Source organism: Epinephelus lanceolatus, chromosome 4 (genome assembly GCF_041903045.1).
Source record: "Epinephelus lanceolatus isolate andai-2023 chromosome 4, ASM4190304v1, whole genome shotgun sequence".
Classification (NCBI taxonomy): Eukaryota; Metazoa; Chordata; class Actinopteri; order Perciformes; family Serranidae; genus Epinephelus; species Epinephelus lanceolatus.
The window spans coordinates 18,295,910-18,315,316 of NC_135737.1; the positions used below are offsets into that span (position 1 = coordinate 18,295,910).

The 19,407-nt window shown below is 40.8% G+C and overlaps 1 protein-coding gene across 19 annotated transcripts in view; it reads left to right on the top strand.

The window, feature by feature from the left end:
• The window catches only part of robo2 (roundabout, axon guidance receptor, homolog 2 (Drosophila)), a 303,484-nt gene that overhangs the window by 103,446 nt on the left and 180,631 nt on the right, over positions 1-19,407 (top strand). The window lies entirely within an intron of this gene.

The window sequence follows — 19,407 nt, forward strand, 5'->3', positions numbered from 1 at the left end:
ACAATAAACACTGAGGAAATTCTAAACAGGAGAAATTGCAGGTGGTTGCAATGTGCAATCCTCACCACTAGATGCCTCTAAATCCCCCTAAAACTTACACACTGGACCTTTAAGGAGACAGGTGTTAAAATGCAGTGTTTGAACCAAAGGTAGTTGCATACAGGCATATTCAGGCAGACTGTATAGGAAAATAATCAGTTTTTTGATCATTAAAATATGTAAGCGTGTTTTAGTAAAAACCCCAAATACAAGTATGAATCTGAAAAATGAGCATAATATGAGACCTTAAGTAAGTATATTGTGATCTTCCATACCTACTGTAAACTTACTACTGTAAACTTGCGTATAAAGTGTAAACCTAAATCAGTTCATACTGTGAAACTTGTGTGTGATGAATGAGCTTCGTTTTCACATAATTCTGAACAGTGCTAAAGCTGTTTTACTGGTACAGCCTGCTTAGACAAAAATGATGGGCACGCTCCATCCAAAGAGAAGTGAGAATTAATCCAAGCCACAAATTTCTTTTATGCCTTCTTTGCTCATTTCTGAGGTGTCACGGTCAGTCTCTCAGGGATAAAAACAGCAGAATTTACTGCAGGTCTTAATGTCGTCTTACAGGCCCTGAATGACTTCTTTGTAGCTGTGCCCTCCGTCCACTTATTTTCTTTAATTTTCTCCCCTTCTCAGTGATAACACCCTTTCCGACATGGTGGATTTTCAACAACCAATCAAAGGCATCCTTCTCTAGCACTTACTTCTTTTAATTTCAAAACACATTTATTTATCTGTGTAATGACAAAATGCTTATTTTTCTGGGGTGGAAATTCTCCTTTTCCACCTCAGTTTAACCACTCCTTTCTGCATCACGTGTCCATAATCACCATTTCCTATTAAAGATGTGTCATATCATACTGTTACATCCATTCCTGCTCACATTACAGTGGCAATAATGTCACATTTTAGTGCTTGATTATATCCTTAGGACAGATCAGACAGTGACCACCTTCCTGCTGCAAACTAATCAGCTCCAAAAAATTACTTATTGATCCCAGGCCAGACCAAGGAGGGGGATTTGGTAGCTGGGTCATTGGGAGGGCCCATGATGTCTGATTGCCAGCTAGCATTTCTGAATCATGAAAACACACACTCACACAAACACACAGAAATACACACACATCCATGTGCATGCTCTGCCTTTCATTGTTTAACCTAAAATGAATCAATTACAACCCAAACATGTACTCCTAACAAGCTTTCCTTTCACAGAAATAACATAATAGATGTGGTGGTAACTGAATCTGGCTTCATGTGGCACAACATCTCTTACCCCTCAAAATATATAAATTGGATGATATATATATATATAGATGTAGTCTGTTCATGACATTAAGCTGGGAAAAGTTATATGATTGGACTGGAATGCTCACTGTATGATCCTATTGAGTTTTGGAGTTCAGACATGTATTGAAGTGCTGAAGGCTTTTCGTACAACATTTATTTCTATATTACATGTTATTGATGTTCCATAGTAAATGTGTTACTATATGCAGTTACAGATCATCAATATGTGCAGTTGTGTTTCATCAATAATTTTATATTCAGCCCAGTTACAAACACTTTTTGGCCAAAGGTGGGTCTACAGTACATGTTTTTTCCTGTCCTATTCCCATGGCATGGCAGCTCTCATTCCAGACAGCATTGATCGGATCTTTTAGAGATGAATGGATTAATTACAGGCAGTGAGAGGAGACAAAATACAGTCTGGCGTGGGGACGAATGGAATTGAGGGCTGGGATTGAGAAAGCCATTAAGGCAAATTGAGGGCATTAATGACTGTAGCACTGCCAGGGGGCCCCCAGCGGCCCACCCTTTTCTCTGGCACTATATGACTGTGTAATGGCTTCCTCAGCTGCTCTTTTCAGGCATTGGCTGAGCATGGGTTCTGTGGCAGCAGGCTGACATGATGTTCTTTTCAACACCTCTGAGACTTTACGATGTCTCAAAGAGACCGCTGTCAGAAACCACAAGAACCACCTGCACCACATTGTAAAGAGATGATGGCCCAAAGAGTCTGGAGACGCAGTGCAGGCTGTAAATACTTATTAGATACGTTTGACGAGAAACACTGACGATTGATACTATTTTAAGATAAAAATACCATAATCTATGAGAAACAATGTGTGGCTTATTTATTTCCTTTTAATTTAGGGAGTAGGCAAATAGGTATGCCTACAGAAATACAGTAAACTCCCTGAACCATTAAGCTCATGCCTTGCAGCAGTATGCTGACACATGTGAAACGAGTTCAATAAATAATGAATAGCTAAAGGAAATATGTGCCTTGTGTTTAACTAATTAAACAACATAAAATATGAATAACAATCAATTACAGTTTGCTTATAGGTTTTAAATGCCACCACTATAACATCGACATATGTCCATGTTACCCACGTCCAGGATTTACTGGCATCTACTGGCAAATAAAGGTATATAAGTTATTCATAACTATGTTTCTTTTTTTTTTTTTTTTTTTTTTACAATCACCTGAAATTAAGAATCATTGTGTTTTCATTACCTTACAATGAGCCAATATGTCTACATACCAAGCAGGTTTTAGTCTACAGTAGCCCAGACAGCACATTCTCACTCCCAACTCGTCGAATACCAATGCTTTACATGCCAAACTATGACGCTCTAAGTACCCCTTCTGAGTCAGTTTTGGACGCTCAGGGATGCATGCTCATATGCCTGTTACATGCATTGTGTCTTTTACAGGAAATGTACAGTTTCCCCTCATTAAATCCATGCATTCTCTTTTCAAAAGAAGAGAATGTAGGTAAAAAAAATATTGTTTTAGTTTACCTCCTAGGCTATAAAAGCACATGGCTGGATTAGAAAATAACAACTGTGGCTTGGCTTAAAATTATTATGTTTGTTTCTTATTGTTTCTTGTTTCTAATGTAGCATTACATGACATTTGACACAAAGCTCACATAACATACATCATTTGCGTAGCATGCTACACATACTAGCACTCTACATTGTCATTGAAATAACTTGATTGACATCTGGTTTAACATGGGAAATGAATAGCAGGCTCCCAGATGAAAGCCCAGAGTTTATTTTTCCTATCCGCCTCCACTTCTGCTTGCCCTATGGAGACTTTTTTGCTCTTTATATTACTAGATTTGCTCGAAGCATCAAAACATGTCGCCGCCTGGTACGTCTCATACCGCCGCTAAATGGTGCGTCCTTACGTTGGTATCTGATGCCGAGACCATTGATAGTTGTCAAGTTGGCAGTGAGACCTGGTCGGCCCAGAATGGACAAACCAAACACTGGCTCTAGATAGGCCCATTCTTGTTTTCACATGTTCGCATCCGCCACCATGGTCCTCCCACACACTTGGCACGCTGGAGAAGTTTCAGTTGGTTGCAGTCGACAACCTCTCTGCCAGATGCCACTAAGTCATTCACACTGGACCTTTAAAGTCATATCATTACAATTCACCCACAATGATATCAAAACCGTTTAACTTGCAGTTAATAGTGCATTATGCCACCTTTGGATGTTACGCAGATGTGCACTAGGACTGATTTGCTGTAACATTCAATATAAACAGTAATACTTACAATAATTAGAATAATCAGAGCCTTTGTGTTCCTCTTTGTTCCTCCCTTGTAAATTTGTCCCACCCCTTCTCAATGTCTAGGCTGTTTAAATCTAATCTAGCTGAACACATTACTCCGCTCACACGGCCCCCAGCTGAATGTAGCAACTCATAAAAGCCCAATATTTCAGCCATATTGATTCCTCTGGTAAAATTGGTTTGAGCTATGAATGTGCTGCAGCACTGTACACTGGAATGTTTTGCAGCCGCAGGGGGAAAGAACGGGGGTGACCTTGGATGTGTTTTCCCCTCTCTTACTTTTATACCAGTTTTTCTCATTCTTCCTTTGAGCACCGTTTCATGGTTTTTCTGATATCCTCATGTACGCTGTAACTAAAGTGACCTATGACACAGCATTAACATTCTCTTGACCCGAATTACCCTGTCTATTCATGCCTTTTCGAAAGAGAAAAATATTTGGATTTGTTCCTGTCTTTGATGGAGGAAATGACATGAAGCAGTTCTTGTTTGATCTGCGGTTCAGATCATTTATATGACGATTTCTCTGCTTCCTTTCATCTTTTTTGCTCCTTCAGCAAGAGTTCACTCAGATGGAAAGTACATTATGTGCTTGTATGTGATCCCTGACCAGGATTTCAATAGTAGGTTGCTACAGTTCTCTTACAGAACACTGACTATACACTATGCCTTGGTGATAGGAATGTAGCATGCAACACGTCCAAGTATGAGCCTCTCATAATGGAATAACCCCTTTTAATGTCTTAATCTTCCTGGGACACTTGTGGTTTCATGTAAAAACAATGCTTCTTTTTACAGTAGTCAACAGTAGTTTTAGCGTCACTTGCACTTTATCTGCCTCTTCAGTTCATTAGTGAAGACGATAAGATCACTGCTACAGCTGGCTGATTATCTGAGATCCATGAACTTTACAATGGCCACAGTTGTTAGTAAAAGTGAATCATTACGATTATATCAAAATCAAATCATCTAGGGCTACTTTTAGAACTCTTATTGATACTTCTTCATTTTAGCAGTATTAAAATGTATGACTGCAAGTGCACTAGAACTCACTGCACACATTATTTGTCTTTTTTCCCCCGTGAAGTTATCCATGTCATGTTGTCAATTGTGTTTAACCTGGAGGGAGAAAGAATTAGTGTTTGAGAACTATGACTCACTGTCTAGCTTACGCATAGTTGGTATAGGGAAACAAAGCCCAGTCTTGACAAAAGAAAATGTCCTCATTGTTCATTGTATAATTTGTGCGTTTTGAAACATAGTATATCATTGTTTGTTAAGAGATGTAGTATATGAGCTGATTTTGTCATCATGAGGTGGAGGGGATGTTGGATGGGATGATACCTAGGTGAGATGGCTGCCAAGCTGCAGACAACTGTTTAAGACCAACAGTCAACAACATCAGCTATTTTTTGGCCACCCCTCATGGCATTTCGCAGCAGCATATAAACCACCAACCTGGGTGTTTTCCTACAACCCGTCCCTGCTTTTTTGGCAGCTTTTGTGCCACCAAACAAGGTTGTTTTAAGCCAAAACATGATCTCTTCCTAACCGTTACCTAGTGGTGTTTGTGCCTAAATCCAACCTTCACCACAGTGTTGCTGAGAAACATCAAGTATCAGCATATCTGCTACAAAATAATGTACAAATGTAATATATCTATGGTTTAGAGAAATGTGCTTGGAAAAGAACAAGCCTTCTGCTCCAAATGTAGTTTCATGTGTCGAGAGCATAGACTGTATAAAACTAATGGCTGTGGCCACCATGATGTTACCCATTGGTTTGTGGACTACCATTTTGAAGCCTTCAGGTCGGCATTTTTGCCGTTGCTATCTTGGATTTTGGGGGCTAGAAATGACCAAATTTGGATGAGAGGGTGGAGCTGTGGAGGAGCATGGGGCTGATTTGACTCCTAGACTTTGGTGGCACCTCGAAGGGCAGCCTGTCATTTAAAACGGCCCTGCTCTTAATTATGCATAACTTTAGGCCATAAAAAATGTTAACAGGTAACGTATATAAAAAATCAACCTTGCATACAGTTGTCATGAATGTGGAAATTAGCACTTGAAACCAAAACTACTTTGTGTATCAGGCTGTAGATGTGTTTATTTCTGCTGTAAAGTTACACATTTTATCATGGAGGTTCATGGGTATGTACTTGCTTTAGAGCCGGCCTCAGGAGGCCATTCCAGGAACTGCGGTTTTTGGTGCTTGCACATTGGCTTCAATTTTTAGCCTTGGAGCCACTTGGTTGTGAAAAGTGACTCAATATAAGCACACATTTAGCTAGTTGCTTCATAAACAACATCAGATGTAACGAAACAGTCATGCAGTACATTTTAGAGCAGTTAGGTCAACAGTGTTCTCCCCATTTCACACCACTATTGTTATAAACATACATATTAGCTGTGTTTTCTTTCGCTTCGCTTTACAGATAGCCCAGTCTTCAGACTACAGGCCACAGGACATAAACATACACATGAAGTAGTCCTGCAACGCTAAGGGATGTATCATCCTCAGCAAATGGCTACATGTCAGGGAAAAAGTCGACAAACTTCATTCTGCATTCGGACCAATCAGGATCCAGTGCTAATTAAAGACTGGTCTTCAGTACTCATCTCTAATTAGTAGTGATATGTGTCATGCAAGGTATGTGCGTGTGTATGCATGCTTGTGGGCAGGCTTGTGTATGAGTGGCATGTGCATTCCTTCATCATGTCTTTGTCACATTGTTACTTCTGTGCCGATGGCTGTTTTGGTCCCTCCGCATTGTTTGTCAAGTCAACCAGTCAGTGCATTTCAGCTGAAGAGGGCCAGTAGATTTGACAGTCTGCTGAGAATGTAGCCGCAGCAGCGATACAGAGTGTTCCTCCAACTTTTTGCTGGCCGCACCACTTGATTGTTATTTTAAAAAGAAAACTCAGCTCTATCGTGGTGCTGCACATTGTGGTGCAGTTGGGTCAGAGATACAAGTCTAGTGTTGAACGGTAATAAAACAAAGAGGTGAGACCCGAACTCAGTGGAGGCTGACTGAACGGAGTAGGAAATTGTGTGCCGGGATCTTCAGCAAGCAGGTCCATTGTGGTGAAATTCTGCAGCTCCAGGAAAAGTTCCACCTGATGGAAATAAATTGGCTGGGGGAGTCAGTGCTGAGCTGGAGTCTCTAAAGACAGACCCATGTTCTAAATGGCTCAATTTAGCTTTTGTGGGAGCCAGGAACCAGAGCAGGTCACTGCCCCACAACCCGCCACAGTGAAAATCAATAGGTAGTTTCAGAACAAGGGGCCTTATTAAAACAGGTCCTTTTTCTGTGAGGTGTTTGGATGACACTGTCTTACAGAAATCATTAAGCTCAGCTCAAACTGCTCACCACGTTTAAATTGTTGCAATCCCTTTTGACCCACACATCCTCTCTTGTTTTCTCTTATATCCTCTTTTTGATCCTGAAGATAGTAGGAGTACAATTACAATCTGGTGTAATTGTAGGATACCAGAGACTCTATAGACATGAATTTTGCCGTTTATAGCAAGAACACAATAAGGAGCTCAAAACAAATCCTATAGGCTCTCCTCCACATACAGCTGCAATAAATATCAACAAAAATACATCCAGGAGGAATAAAAACAACATGAATAGATTGATTTACAATACCACAGACTATGCTGCAAGTAATGTTTATTTTGATTCTTCTTGTCTTATATCGTGTTGTTTTTTAAAGTTGGCGAATATAGATGTTTTCTATCACCTCCTCTCTCTCTCTCCTCCGTCTTTGTCTCTCTTTCTGTTGTAAAGGTAACAACCTCATGCTTTTAGAGCAGAAATGACCTTTTCGATTTTATGTGTTAGACCTTAATGGCACACAGTAAAGTCTCAAGGCCAGCAGCACTGCACAGCAGTGTAGTAAAATCCAAATAATGTTGATGACCCAAGGCCGCATGCCCACACTCTCATTCTGTTTACCGCCTGGAAGGCTGTAACACTGGTCACAGCAACAGTGGCAACACCCTAAACATGGTCAGTCATGAGTCTTGAGCAGCTAATATTCTTCTTGATCATTTTAAAACTAGATTATTTGAGTTACAGTCTCACAGCAGAACTTATTCATCCCCATACCACTGCATTGCGATTTTCTTTGTTTGGTTATACCTCGGATCTGAATTTATGATTCACTCCTGCAGGGAATGCATTTATAATTTATGGTTGTGTATTGTAACATTGTCGCATGTTCCTGCTTCTGTTTTGTTTTGTGTTAACTGTAAATCAAAACAAGCAAAGAGATGCATCAAAGTGCCAAGCTAGTGCCTTACATCAGCTCGAACCCAAACATAGATATATGTAATGACAAATATGTGTATTAAATGATACACATACCACGGCTGCAAACTTGTCCTTTTTGCCAAAATTTGAAATATTACACGAGTTGCTGCTGCTGAAGGTGCCTGAAAAATTTTCCTAAAAAGTAAGCAAAAGAAATTGTATGTGTCTGTTCAAGAGCGCAACAATATCATGTTATTAAAAATGCATGGATAAATCATGCCAGTTAGTTGCTGCCTCCCTCCTGATATGGCATCTAAATTAATTTGTATGCTCTCTCCCTACACACTTTTCTTATCTACTGCTGTTTTCCTCCTATCTTTCTTGGGTTTAATAGTGACCAGGGTGGTTATGATGATCAAACAGAAGTGTCTTTGATGCAGCTTCTAATCAGTAACCAACCAGAAGCCAAACATAAATTTGAAATCATTCAACTTTTATGACATGTCTCTACATGCTAAAAAATCAGCGGGCAGCTCAGAAGTGCTTGTGCCATAGCAGTTCAGACTTGTTAAGGGTCAACGCTGTGAAGGGAGGGGCAGGTTGTTACGCAGAGACACAAAGTAGGTGCCAGAGAGCAAATGGTGTCAAATCTGGTTTATGTTGTAACAACAGAGAGTTATCCAGAGAAATCAGCATCTAATTTTATTAGTCCAGATGTGGCCATCCTGCAGTTTTGTGGTAAAAAACAGATGTTTTTTCCACACTTTCTCTAGTAGGAATTGACTTTGCACTGCTTATACGCTCACAGTATGAAAGCCATTGACCCATCTTTTCAGATTTTTTGAAAAACATTTCAATTCCAATGAATTTTGGTAGATGGGTCGTAGTGAACCTGCTGGATTTTGGACACAATTGTCCCCCTGTCCTCTAGCACCAAAACTGGTCTGTGGTCCATTGCAGAGTCAATTAGTCAGTCACATGTAGACATACTCAGTTTGTGTCTGAACGCCTGGTTGAGTGTGGCTTGACGAGGCTTTCTGCTAGTGCTAGCATAAGAGGCTGGGCTAGCTCGAACCTCCAAGTTCGCTTTGCTTTGTGTTAAGATGATATTTCAGGCTTGGAATACTATTCCTTACTGCAGAAATTGCAGAGAACTGTGCTCCTATCAACAGTTCCATCTGGGGCGATTTTTTTTAAATGTAAATGTTCCTTTCTAGGGGCCAAGCATGGGACAAAGCCACTGTGGCCTCTATTGACGCACTGGGTCAAAGGGCACCACGGAACAAGATTAACCAGTGTTATTTTGTTAACATGTTATTTTTTTCTGCAATTAATTCATAGAAATTAATGTATTATATTAAAGCCCCAATATATTTATAAAATGGTAACATTATGATTAAACTCAACTGACACTTGTTGGACTGTCTAAACTGAACAGAATGATCAGTGGTGGACATAGCCAACCACACATATTTATTATTATTGCTCGCTTTATTTCTGTTGATTTCTCATTAGTATTTATTAGTAATAAGTACAGCAAATATAAAAGATAACATTAAAATGTCTTTCATTCCTATACATTGCTTTGTCTTCACTGGACACCTTCAACTGCAATTTGACGTGAGAAATTAACAACTGGTGGAAATGTGGATATACACACTGATACAGTAGTAAAAAAATGTGGATTCAGTCAGTGTAGTAAGTAGAACAAATGTTTGAGGCAGAATTTGTACTGTGGCTGGGATAAAAGAGAGCGCGAGCATCTACTGTCTGTTGTAATGGCTTAGAACTGAAGAAAGAGCTATTCTTGGAGGAAGAGAGACCGTATGATACAGTGTGGGTTGAAAGTAAGCCAGATTAGACAAGAAAGGCGATGGAAAACAGTAATTTAGTGCTGCATTAAAACAGATTACGGAATGTGCCAAAATGCTCTTTTATGATTGCTTACAACTTTGATGTTTACCAGCTTCAGCTAATGTATGATTTACAGTATCTGTGAAAAATAACATCTTTGATGGATGTTAGATTTAAGCAGAAACGCGGTCTCGCTAAGCTTCCCATTGTTTGGCCTCATTCTATCACCTTTTACTGTGCTCTGCCGCACAAACAAATTAGAGGAAAATGCAGCATTGCCTTTTCTCCGTGCCATTTTAGTATGTAAATGAGTAGTTTGACTAATATGCTTTGTTTCCTTTTCCAATTAGGCACCCTGTTTGCTGCATAAAACACCCAAAGTTTCACAGCACCAGTCAGCACATGTATAACATGTTGAGTTGTTTACAATATTTAAAATACAATAAACCACCATAAATAAAATGGAATTATGATTAACACGCCATGTAACCATAAAGCATTTTAAGTACCAATGCAGCATTTTAGCATTGATGACATCATGGATTTATGGGCTGCTATTTGAACAGCCTTTGTGTATTCATAGCTTTCAGATCTGTTTGGCTTAATGCCTCAGTGCTGCCGGCAGTATTTGTGGCATGGTGCAAAGTCTTCTTCAGTGCTCAGACTAGGCCTGTAATGGCTCTGTTGGGACAGAGCGAAAGTGCTTCTTCAGCGCTCATTAATGGAGCAAATTGAACAGGTCTTCTGGCCTACCTCTATAATGAGGGCCCCCTCTTCTCTGCGCCCCACTCCCACCATCATCCTGCAGTCTATTGTTCACCTACAGTTAGGGTCAGAGCTGCCGAGCGGTAATTGTATCACTCTGACCCTCTTTTGGTTTTTATTTTGTCACAGGGACCTGCTCTTTATTGGGTGCAGGCCATCCCTCAGGTTGTAAAAGCCACAGTGCCCCTCCTCCCATACCTAGGGACAGGGGTGCTGCCTGCATGCCTGCCAGCGATCAATATGCCACTGTCGTTAACTGGATTTGTTGCTGTGGTGCTTGCTTATGAGGCAGCAATTAGTGTGAAGTGGCAAGGCCAGGGTACGAGGCTGTGGCCATGCGAGGCTTCGCCCTGGGGGATGGAAATGTCAGGTGCACGAGCCCAGTTTCATTAGGGCCTGAAGAGACTATGACGATCCATACTGTCTGTGTAATTCATTCGGCCGAGGGGGGTTAGAATTATTTGTGGGAGACGGTTAGCAAACACAGAGAGAGGTCACAGGTTAGGAGTAGCTGTGGAAACTTGCTCGCTGTGAAATCCACTTACACCCTGTGGAATCCACTTACATGCCTCCATTGTTTTATCACCACATCAGTAGTTTGAGGGGAGCTTAGCCTGAATGACACATCTGAGCTGCAGCCTTTTGTCATGTAACAACTCAAAATGAAATCAATCTCTCCTTCAGTTTAGGTGCTTCAACCATAAGTTTATTCTGATGTTTTAGAGTAGCGTTTGGCCATCCCTAAACATTGTCGCCTTCTGCTTGTATTGAAGGCATTTGTTTTGTTTTTGTGTGTGTGCAAGTTCATGTCTAAAAGTAATTACAGGCCAGCGTGTTGTGTCCAGCATCATCTGTGCCGGACCATCACTCAGCTCAGATTGGTGACATTGAGGCATTTATGGAGGTTGGGATGCCTGGGGGCCCCCCAGTATCTGGATGTTTTTCTCCCCCAAAAGGGTCATGGTGTCCCTGGTCAAGCATGTGGAAGGGGTGCCCTAATGTGTCATTTGGGATCGACTCTGACCTAAGGCTCTAAATCACTTTCCATTTTGGGGGGCAATTGAGTTTGAACCTCTGATGAGCTCTGCCTCCGATTGATTGTGTGATAGCACTCAGCATTTAGGGGCGGGGCCGTCTGTTTAAGTGGAAGACCCCTCGATTTTAGAGTCCATGTGTTTTATTCAGTACAGTGGTCACGATCAATCCAAAAGGTATTGATGGATGAGAGCCAAATGTAAACAACTGCTCTAGAGTATACACATTTAAAGTTGTGATTTGTCATCAGCCTTGGTAAACTTATATTAGGTTTATGTGGTTAAAAGAGCTTACTACAACAGTTTGACTATTTGTTTTTTAAATCACAGCCACAGCAAGTTATCCCAAATTGCTCCATGGAGCAGTACAAAACAACTTCGCAGACCACATTTTAGTTTCTGGCAGTAGGGGACAGCAGATGTTCAAATCATCCCAGGCCACAGGGTTACCAAATCTGAATATTGAGATTAATGTTTTCCCCCTCCAAACACCTGACTTGAAGGTGAGAAGCAAAGTAGACAATTTAATGGACGTGAGGGGGTAATATTGTTTTTCTAGTCCTGATTACAGCCAGTTTACAGTGTACGGAGGGGACAGGGAGATTGAAAAGGTTTCAGCAGGGACGGGAGAAGCGGTGAGAGGAGCAGTTTTAATTCTGGGCTCTGTTCCAAAAATGAGTGCATAGTTGAGAGTTTAATGGGGTACATATTTTGAGTGCAATCTTGACTGTGTGCAAAAAAGAAACAGCCTTTTAGCAAATACAAGCCGAGTTTTATTTGAAGCTGTTTATACACAGTCATATTGGAAATGAGCTTTAGCAGCAATGAGTACATGATAATGTTCAGTGGTAAAGTTTACAGGACAGCATACTGAGCGCAAAGAACATGTATTTAACATTATACATTATACTGTATATTTTATTACGAGTAAGACAGACACTCGTCCACAGGGCAAACTAATTGTTAACACATTGTGTGGAACAAAGTATGATGACAGATCTCTTGACTGTAAGAAATCAGAGTGGAGAGAATGAAAGTTGAGTCTATTTAATGGTTCTGTATGAAACTTTCAGAAAATCCTTCTTATTAGTGTTACCTCTTTTGGTCTGCACAGACCTTATGATATGGGACCCTGAATTATACGGATTTACTGTTTATCAGACATCAACAGAGACAAGAAAACAAGTTTTTAAGTCACCTTATAACCTGTTCACCCACTGGCAATAAAAAATAATTAATACTGGTAAAGAAGTTACATACAGAACCTTTAAGATTGCAGCCCAAAGTCTTCCTTTCATCCCTATCCTCCATCTCAGACCTCAGAGTTGTCAGCAGCCCAGTGAAGTTAGCACAGAAGAATTCAATCACCGCTCACCCAGTCACCTTTCCATGACTGGGTGAACGGCTGCTTTGCAAACCACAAGTCAGTTTCCATCCTGATCTATAGTGGGCAGACAGAAAGGTATGACACTTGTACCATGTACTGCCATCCAATATAAATGCAATTCAATACAATAAACACTGCCTCTAATAGAGAGATACAAACTTTGTGAAGCTTGCATCATAATGCCATTTCCACTGCTGTACATTTGCCGCCTGCTAGCATGGAAAATAAATTGCATGACTTCCAGCAATTGGATAAGCTTGCAATCCTTAAATACTGTTTATTGATCGCATGCCACAACTACAGAAGGTGGTTTAATTAAACTCTTAGTTCAGGCTCACACCCAGTCTGCTTCTAACAAAGAATACAAAACATTTACAGCAGCTAATACAATGAGATGTCTCGGTGATATTAAACAGGAATAGCTGGTAAGAAAATAAACCCTATTCTGTAATGTACATATTGATTCATTTACAGTATGGGTTATAATGACATTCAAGACTTAGGAGTAATAATGCTGATGCAGTTAAACATAGTATGTCAACACAACCAATTACTGACTGACAGAAAATGTAAACATTGATTATACTAGTGCATATGTGCTAATGTAAGTGGGACATTGTTAGCACAGTATCACCAGTCACCAACAACTGATCTGAGACCCTTTCCAATGTAATCTTGTTAGAAACGCATTTATTTAATTGCCAAAATAAGCACAGCATTGTAAATATACAGTGCATATACTGTCTTTTACGTGGATTTAATAATGTGAGAAAGTCAACAGGGTAATAATGGTATTTATGATTACACAGTGCATCTTGGATATTTAAATTTGTTGTGCTTCCTGTCTTGTAAAGTTTATTCTTTCCAACAACACTTAAAAATCTTGTGCCTTGATTGAGGATGCTCATGCCAAGTCTTGCGGAGACTTGGCAATTCTTTACAATAATGTGTTTTTTTTTCACGAGGGGGGAAGGAAACGGCTATGAATACATGATGTTGATAGCTTAAATAAATCCATTAGTTTGGGTTACTTGGGTGTTTATGAGACCAACTGTGCCTTTTTTCAGAATTTCCTGCAGGGGTAATGAAAATAACTTCCCATTTTAACAGTGACTGTTGTATAGAAGATTGAGACAGAGGGTTTCCTCGTGCCAAATATGAAGCCAGTCTTATCAGACTTTATAGTCTGGTCAGTTGTGCAGGACACAGGGATTTACAAACCAAAGGAGACACCGCCTGCTCAGAGCCTTGCTAATGATGTCTGAAGCTGTAGGTTTGAGGAGGAGTACTGGAGAGAGGAAGGACAATGTCCTCACTGATAAGGAGGCTGGAGAGATACTTGAGATGCTCTTGTCCTCCCTTCCTCTCATTCCCTCCCTCCTGACTCATCACAGCTCGAGTATTCACTTCTCACTCATTAGCGGCTGCTGCCCATCGTTCACTGGACCAAACTGTTTACCCTGCCCTGTCATGACAGTGACTAGCACCCTGTTATCAAGGTCTGCTCTAGGTGGGGGATGACAGTTGTGATGAGTTTCCACAGAGGCAGATTAAGCTGCAATGTTCGGGAAAAAGTAGGCCAGTTAATTAGCTGCAGCTCTCAGGACCCCGGGAGTGGGCTGTTTTTCACCTAGACATGGGGAAATTCCATAAATGACAGGAATGTGGTTGAAGAAGAGGAGTTAGAGTATCTAATAAGAGTGGGAGGAAAGGAGAGGTTGACATAAAATAGGAAAAAAAATGGCGGAACGAGACAGATCATCCTGTAAAGTTTACTTTGGATTCCCTGCAACTGAACTTATCTCATAGTGTACTTTAGATTCTCTTTGACATTTGTGAGTTTGTTAGAGGCTTCTTTGAAACTGCATTTTCAGGGGACATACAGGACTAAATGTAAAAGTTAATCTTTATGAAATATTTGTTGCTCTTTTTATTCAGTCATTGGAGTTGCATTGTTCTAATACAAAAAAACATATTTTCCACATGATGAGTGACATCATCTTAGGAGGGCACAAAAAAATTCTGCCAAAGTTAGCTTAGGTCATTACACACGTGGGTGGGGCTCAGCTGGAAAAAGGTGATGCCATGTATTTCTGCACACCCATCAGAGTTTAGCACCATCTGAATCAAAATGTAATGAGTCGTGGTGTTATTTGCTTGTGTTGTCAGGCTACTGTCAACCAAATGTGATCAAACTGCACCCACAAAGTCCTGATAAAACAGCTAAGCTGAGTTTTAAAATATTTATAGCATATATCTGAGGATGTTTTTCTCCTCCATACTTTAACTTTGATTGCTGCTTATTTAGCTGTAAATATTTAATAGAGGAATGCCGAGTTTTCAGGGGTTTTAATGTTTTCCTCTAGAAATTATAAACCTAGAAATTTCCTTTTTACACATGAATGTGCTCTACTGTCTCCCATATAACTGCCTCATAGTTGCTGCATGTTCAGCTAAATTTGCAAACAAAATCACATGCTAATAGCTAGTTTACTCAGCACTTTGCATGCCATAAAAGTGAGAAAAGAGAACGGGAAACGACAGAGCTGAACTTTATGTGAAAAGCAAGAATTCACACTAATCCCCAGTTTTGCAACATTCGATAGGGTGCCCCTATCTCACTTCCTGTCCCTTTCAGTGAACGCAGAGGAAGACGGAGCGATGCATTACATACAGAGTTTATGTCCTGCTGATAGAAGCCTCTCTCCGCATTGAGCTCAGGTGTCGTGTCCTCCGTACTTCCTCCATCTGCCCAACCTCCTCCTTCAGCCCCTCTGAGGGAGTATCGGAGAGTACAGAATTTAACATGTGTCGCACTGGCTTCCATTAAATGTTTTATAGCCCTGAATAAACCCAGATCTGCTGTGTTATGTCTCCAAAAGCTTGGGTTCTTGTAAATGTCTCCCTGTTCTATGTATCATATTAAAGCCACAAGCTTAAATAGCAAAAGCAGTCCTCGCTGCTGAGGCTCTGCTAGAGCTGTGTTCGGCCTGCTACAGACTTTACTGAACTCAGAAGCTGTATAACCTTTTTCAGGGCAGGCTGATTTGCATTGTTGGACGATGCATCATAGTGAGAGGTTTGTCACTTTTCCAGCATAATGTGATATTGGGTTGTGTGTATTAAAGGGTGGACGCAGAGGAGGGAAACAGAGATATCTAATAGATCTATGGACCCCTTTGTCTTGCTGGAGCTGAATGTGTAAAAGTTGCTAAATAAGAAAGTAATATCTCAGCGAATGTTAATGTAGTGATGTGTTTATGACTTATGAGTGTGTGGTTTTGTGCTGTGTGTGTGTTTGTGTCTGTCACCGTACTGTATAGAAATGATCGTGTCAGTGTGTGTGCCTATGTGGGTGTTATTGCCGAGGATGGTGCGGAGCAGAGCACAGCTTAATATCTATGTTTGACATAGAGGCCCATTAATAAGGGCCTGATCCGAGCCCAGTGACAGGACTGCTGACAGAGGAGGATCATGGGGAAGAATCATGCCCTGCTGAGGGAGCCTGGGCTGCAGGTAGACCCATCCTGCCTTCCCCAGGTGTCATTACGGATGCTGGGGAGGGAGCAGAGGAGGGAGGGCCGCTACTGACATCTACATTAATCACCCCTCCACACATCACCACGCCGCCTCCCCCCACCCCCAGCTCCTAATCATCCCCACACAGAAACCCAAACCCAGTAAGGGGATACTCAGCCATGAAAGATATCCAGCTAAGAGCTCCCCAAATACCACTCTGATCTGATCATGAGTGATGTTGCTACCTGAACCTCTGACCTGGCACACAATTAAAAACACTTTCCTCTTTCTCCCTCAGACACATATATACAGACAGATGCAGCTTTGCTGAGACTACACATTATGTCACTGTCTGCGTTTGATTCATAGTTTGCATTTGAATTGCACCTTCGTTACAAGCAATTAAAATGCAGAAAATGTCTCTGCTGGAATGTGCCTCCAAACCCCCAGAGTGGGTGCCGCTGTTGCACACACTCCTGATTGTCTCAGAGATATCACACTCTCCATTTGGCGACCCCCTATTGATCCTCAGCTGTGCTTTTATCTACAAAAAAAACAACAACACTGCAGCACTTTATGTTCATATTACCACACTATAAACTGAGCCACTGGATAAAAGAGCCTTAATCATTCGCAGGAAAAATTAGAGGGTGCTGTTATTAAAGGGTAGAGTACTTCAGATTTTAAAGTGATCATATCAATCCTTAATAAACTGCTTATCGTCCTTCTAACAAACTGCTATCTTGTGTCTTATTTATTAATAGGAGAAATAATTTAGCATCATTTTGCCGAAAGGGTCACCGGGATTCAACTTGAACGATTAAAGTCACGTCAGTTGAGAAGTGGACGAGGATGGATGTGGGTCACGCCAAGCAGCCGTCCTAATAAATGGCTCCACCTAAGGTCCATCAATGAGCAGATGTTCCGAGGACCATAAAGGGAAATTATCTGATTGATTATTAGGTTTTATTAAGTTAAAAACACATAATTGCACAAAAACGTGACAGTAATTGTGACATGATTAGTTTAGGCTAAAACAAATGATCCATTTCAGCATCTGCTGGTACATTTTCTTTGCAGGGATGGAAAAAGGGAGGGTAATTGCATGCAAGACTGTGTTTTTCTTCCATGTTTTTAATATCTTTGATTTCATCTGTGTTGTTGAGGCAGCCGTTCCAAACCAATGCTCTTGCTTTGCTTTCCCTCCTCAGTGACGTCACACTTATTTGTGTCTTTACACCTCATCTGCAGGCTCTTAGTTTTTGAAATGAAAAAACTAATCAACCCAATAAACCCTGTTTGTCAGTAATATTATGAGCGCCACCCTAATAAAAGATCTGTTACATTCTTGCAACAGTGGAATGAAGCATAAGCTCATATTATAGTGTCCATGAGTTATCAGTCCATGGCTTAGCCCCACCATCTCATTTTTATGTAACATGTCTTGCCCTGAGTAAACACAGCCTCCAGTTTAATTAAAATAAATCCACTTTCAGCTGATATTTAGAAACCCGGGGAATATCACTGCCTCCGCTGCAGATACAGTGATTGAAAGTGGGGCATAAAAGGCAGTGCTTGGGGGAGAATTACACTCTAGTTACTTTTCCATCAATGAAGCCATACACTCCATTGTTTATGTTTGAAGCATGCTTTTCTTCTTAGTAAATTACCTTTCTCCAATTCCCTTTTTTTTCTCTCTCTTTTATTTGCCTTGAACTGTCAGCAACACTGATGACACAATAAATTTCTGTTTGGCTCCGTGTGTGTGTGTGTGGTTGCACGCATCCGGTAGAATCTAGGACACTATGGAGGCCCTGAGAAGACAACATTTGCATGCAGCTCACAAACATATTAAAATATGAAGACAAATCACTGTGTCTGGCCAGCTGACAGCGCTGCCTGCAGTGGGAGCAAGCTAGTAAACTTACAACATGTTGCAGCTCCCAGTAAGGCCTTTATGGGGCAAGCTGGAACACGCAGCTTGACAAACAAACGGAAGAAAAAAAAAACCCATGAGCAGCCAAAGCTATTATTAAAGGCAATAGAAGTGGTTACCTTTGCCAAAGCCATCCTGTCATGGTGTTGGGGTCTGTGTTTTTTATTGAGAGAGTATGGTCTTCACAGACACCTTCAGGGAACGTGCTGTGAGTTTGGAGGCTTTGTTCTATAGCCAACTTTGATGTAAATCACAAAATGGGAACTCCAAACCTTTTAGGTTGGTGCTGCTGCCAGTGTTGTGTCTGTTGAGGTTAAAACAAAGGGACCAACTTGGTAGGTCTATCATCTCTGCAGCTGTTAATGTTGCATACAGCTATTTTATTTTCTGTAGGTTTGGATAAAAATAATAAAGCAGTTTCAATTTGCTGTATTCAGTGAGGAAAGAAAAGGACAACAGTGGCCTAATTATTATTATTATTTTCTCTGCATCCCGTTGAAGTGCTCCTTTAAATTAGCTGTACAACACATACTGGTGATTTAATTTTGAAATGGCTCCTCTGCTTAATTATGCTGCTGTAACTAACACAGAAATACATGTAATATCCATCAAGTTGCTTCTTTAAAAGTTCCTGTTTGCTCTACATGTGCTGCCTCCTCTTCTTATACCACTTGATAGTGCCGTATTGCAAAGCCTGGTGACAAGACGATTGCTTCCAGTAGGGGGAGCTCACAGCTCATAGCTCACTGTATAATAAACCAGTCAGATGAAATGAAGAGGGTTGCTGGGCAAGAGTGCAGACCACATACACGACCCCCCCCCCCCAACATCTTCTGGGGTCCTGACTGCTGTGTATCCAAATCATATCATCTCATTTTATCCATAATTAAAAAATTGGATTGCATTGATTTCCTTGTTTGCATGCTGTACTCTGTCTATGCACACTTTGCCCTGGAAAAGACGTACATGTATGTAATATTGGCATGCAGACAGGCCGCCTCTCTC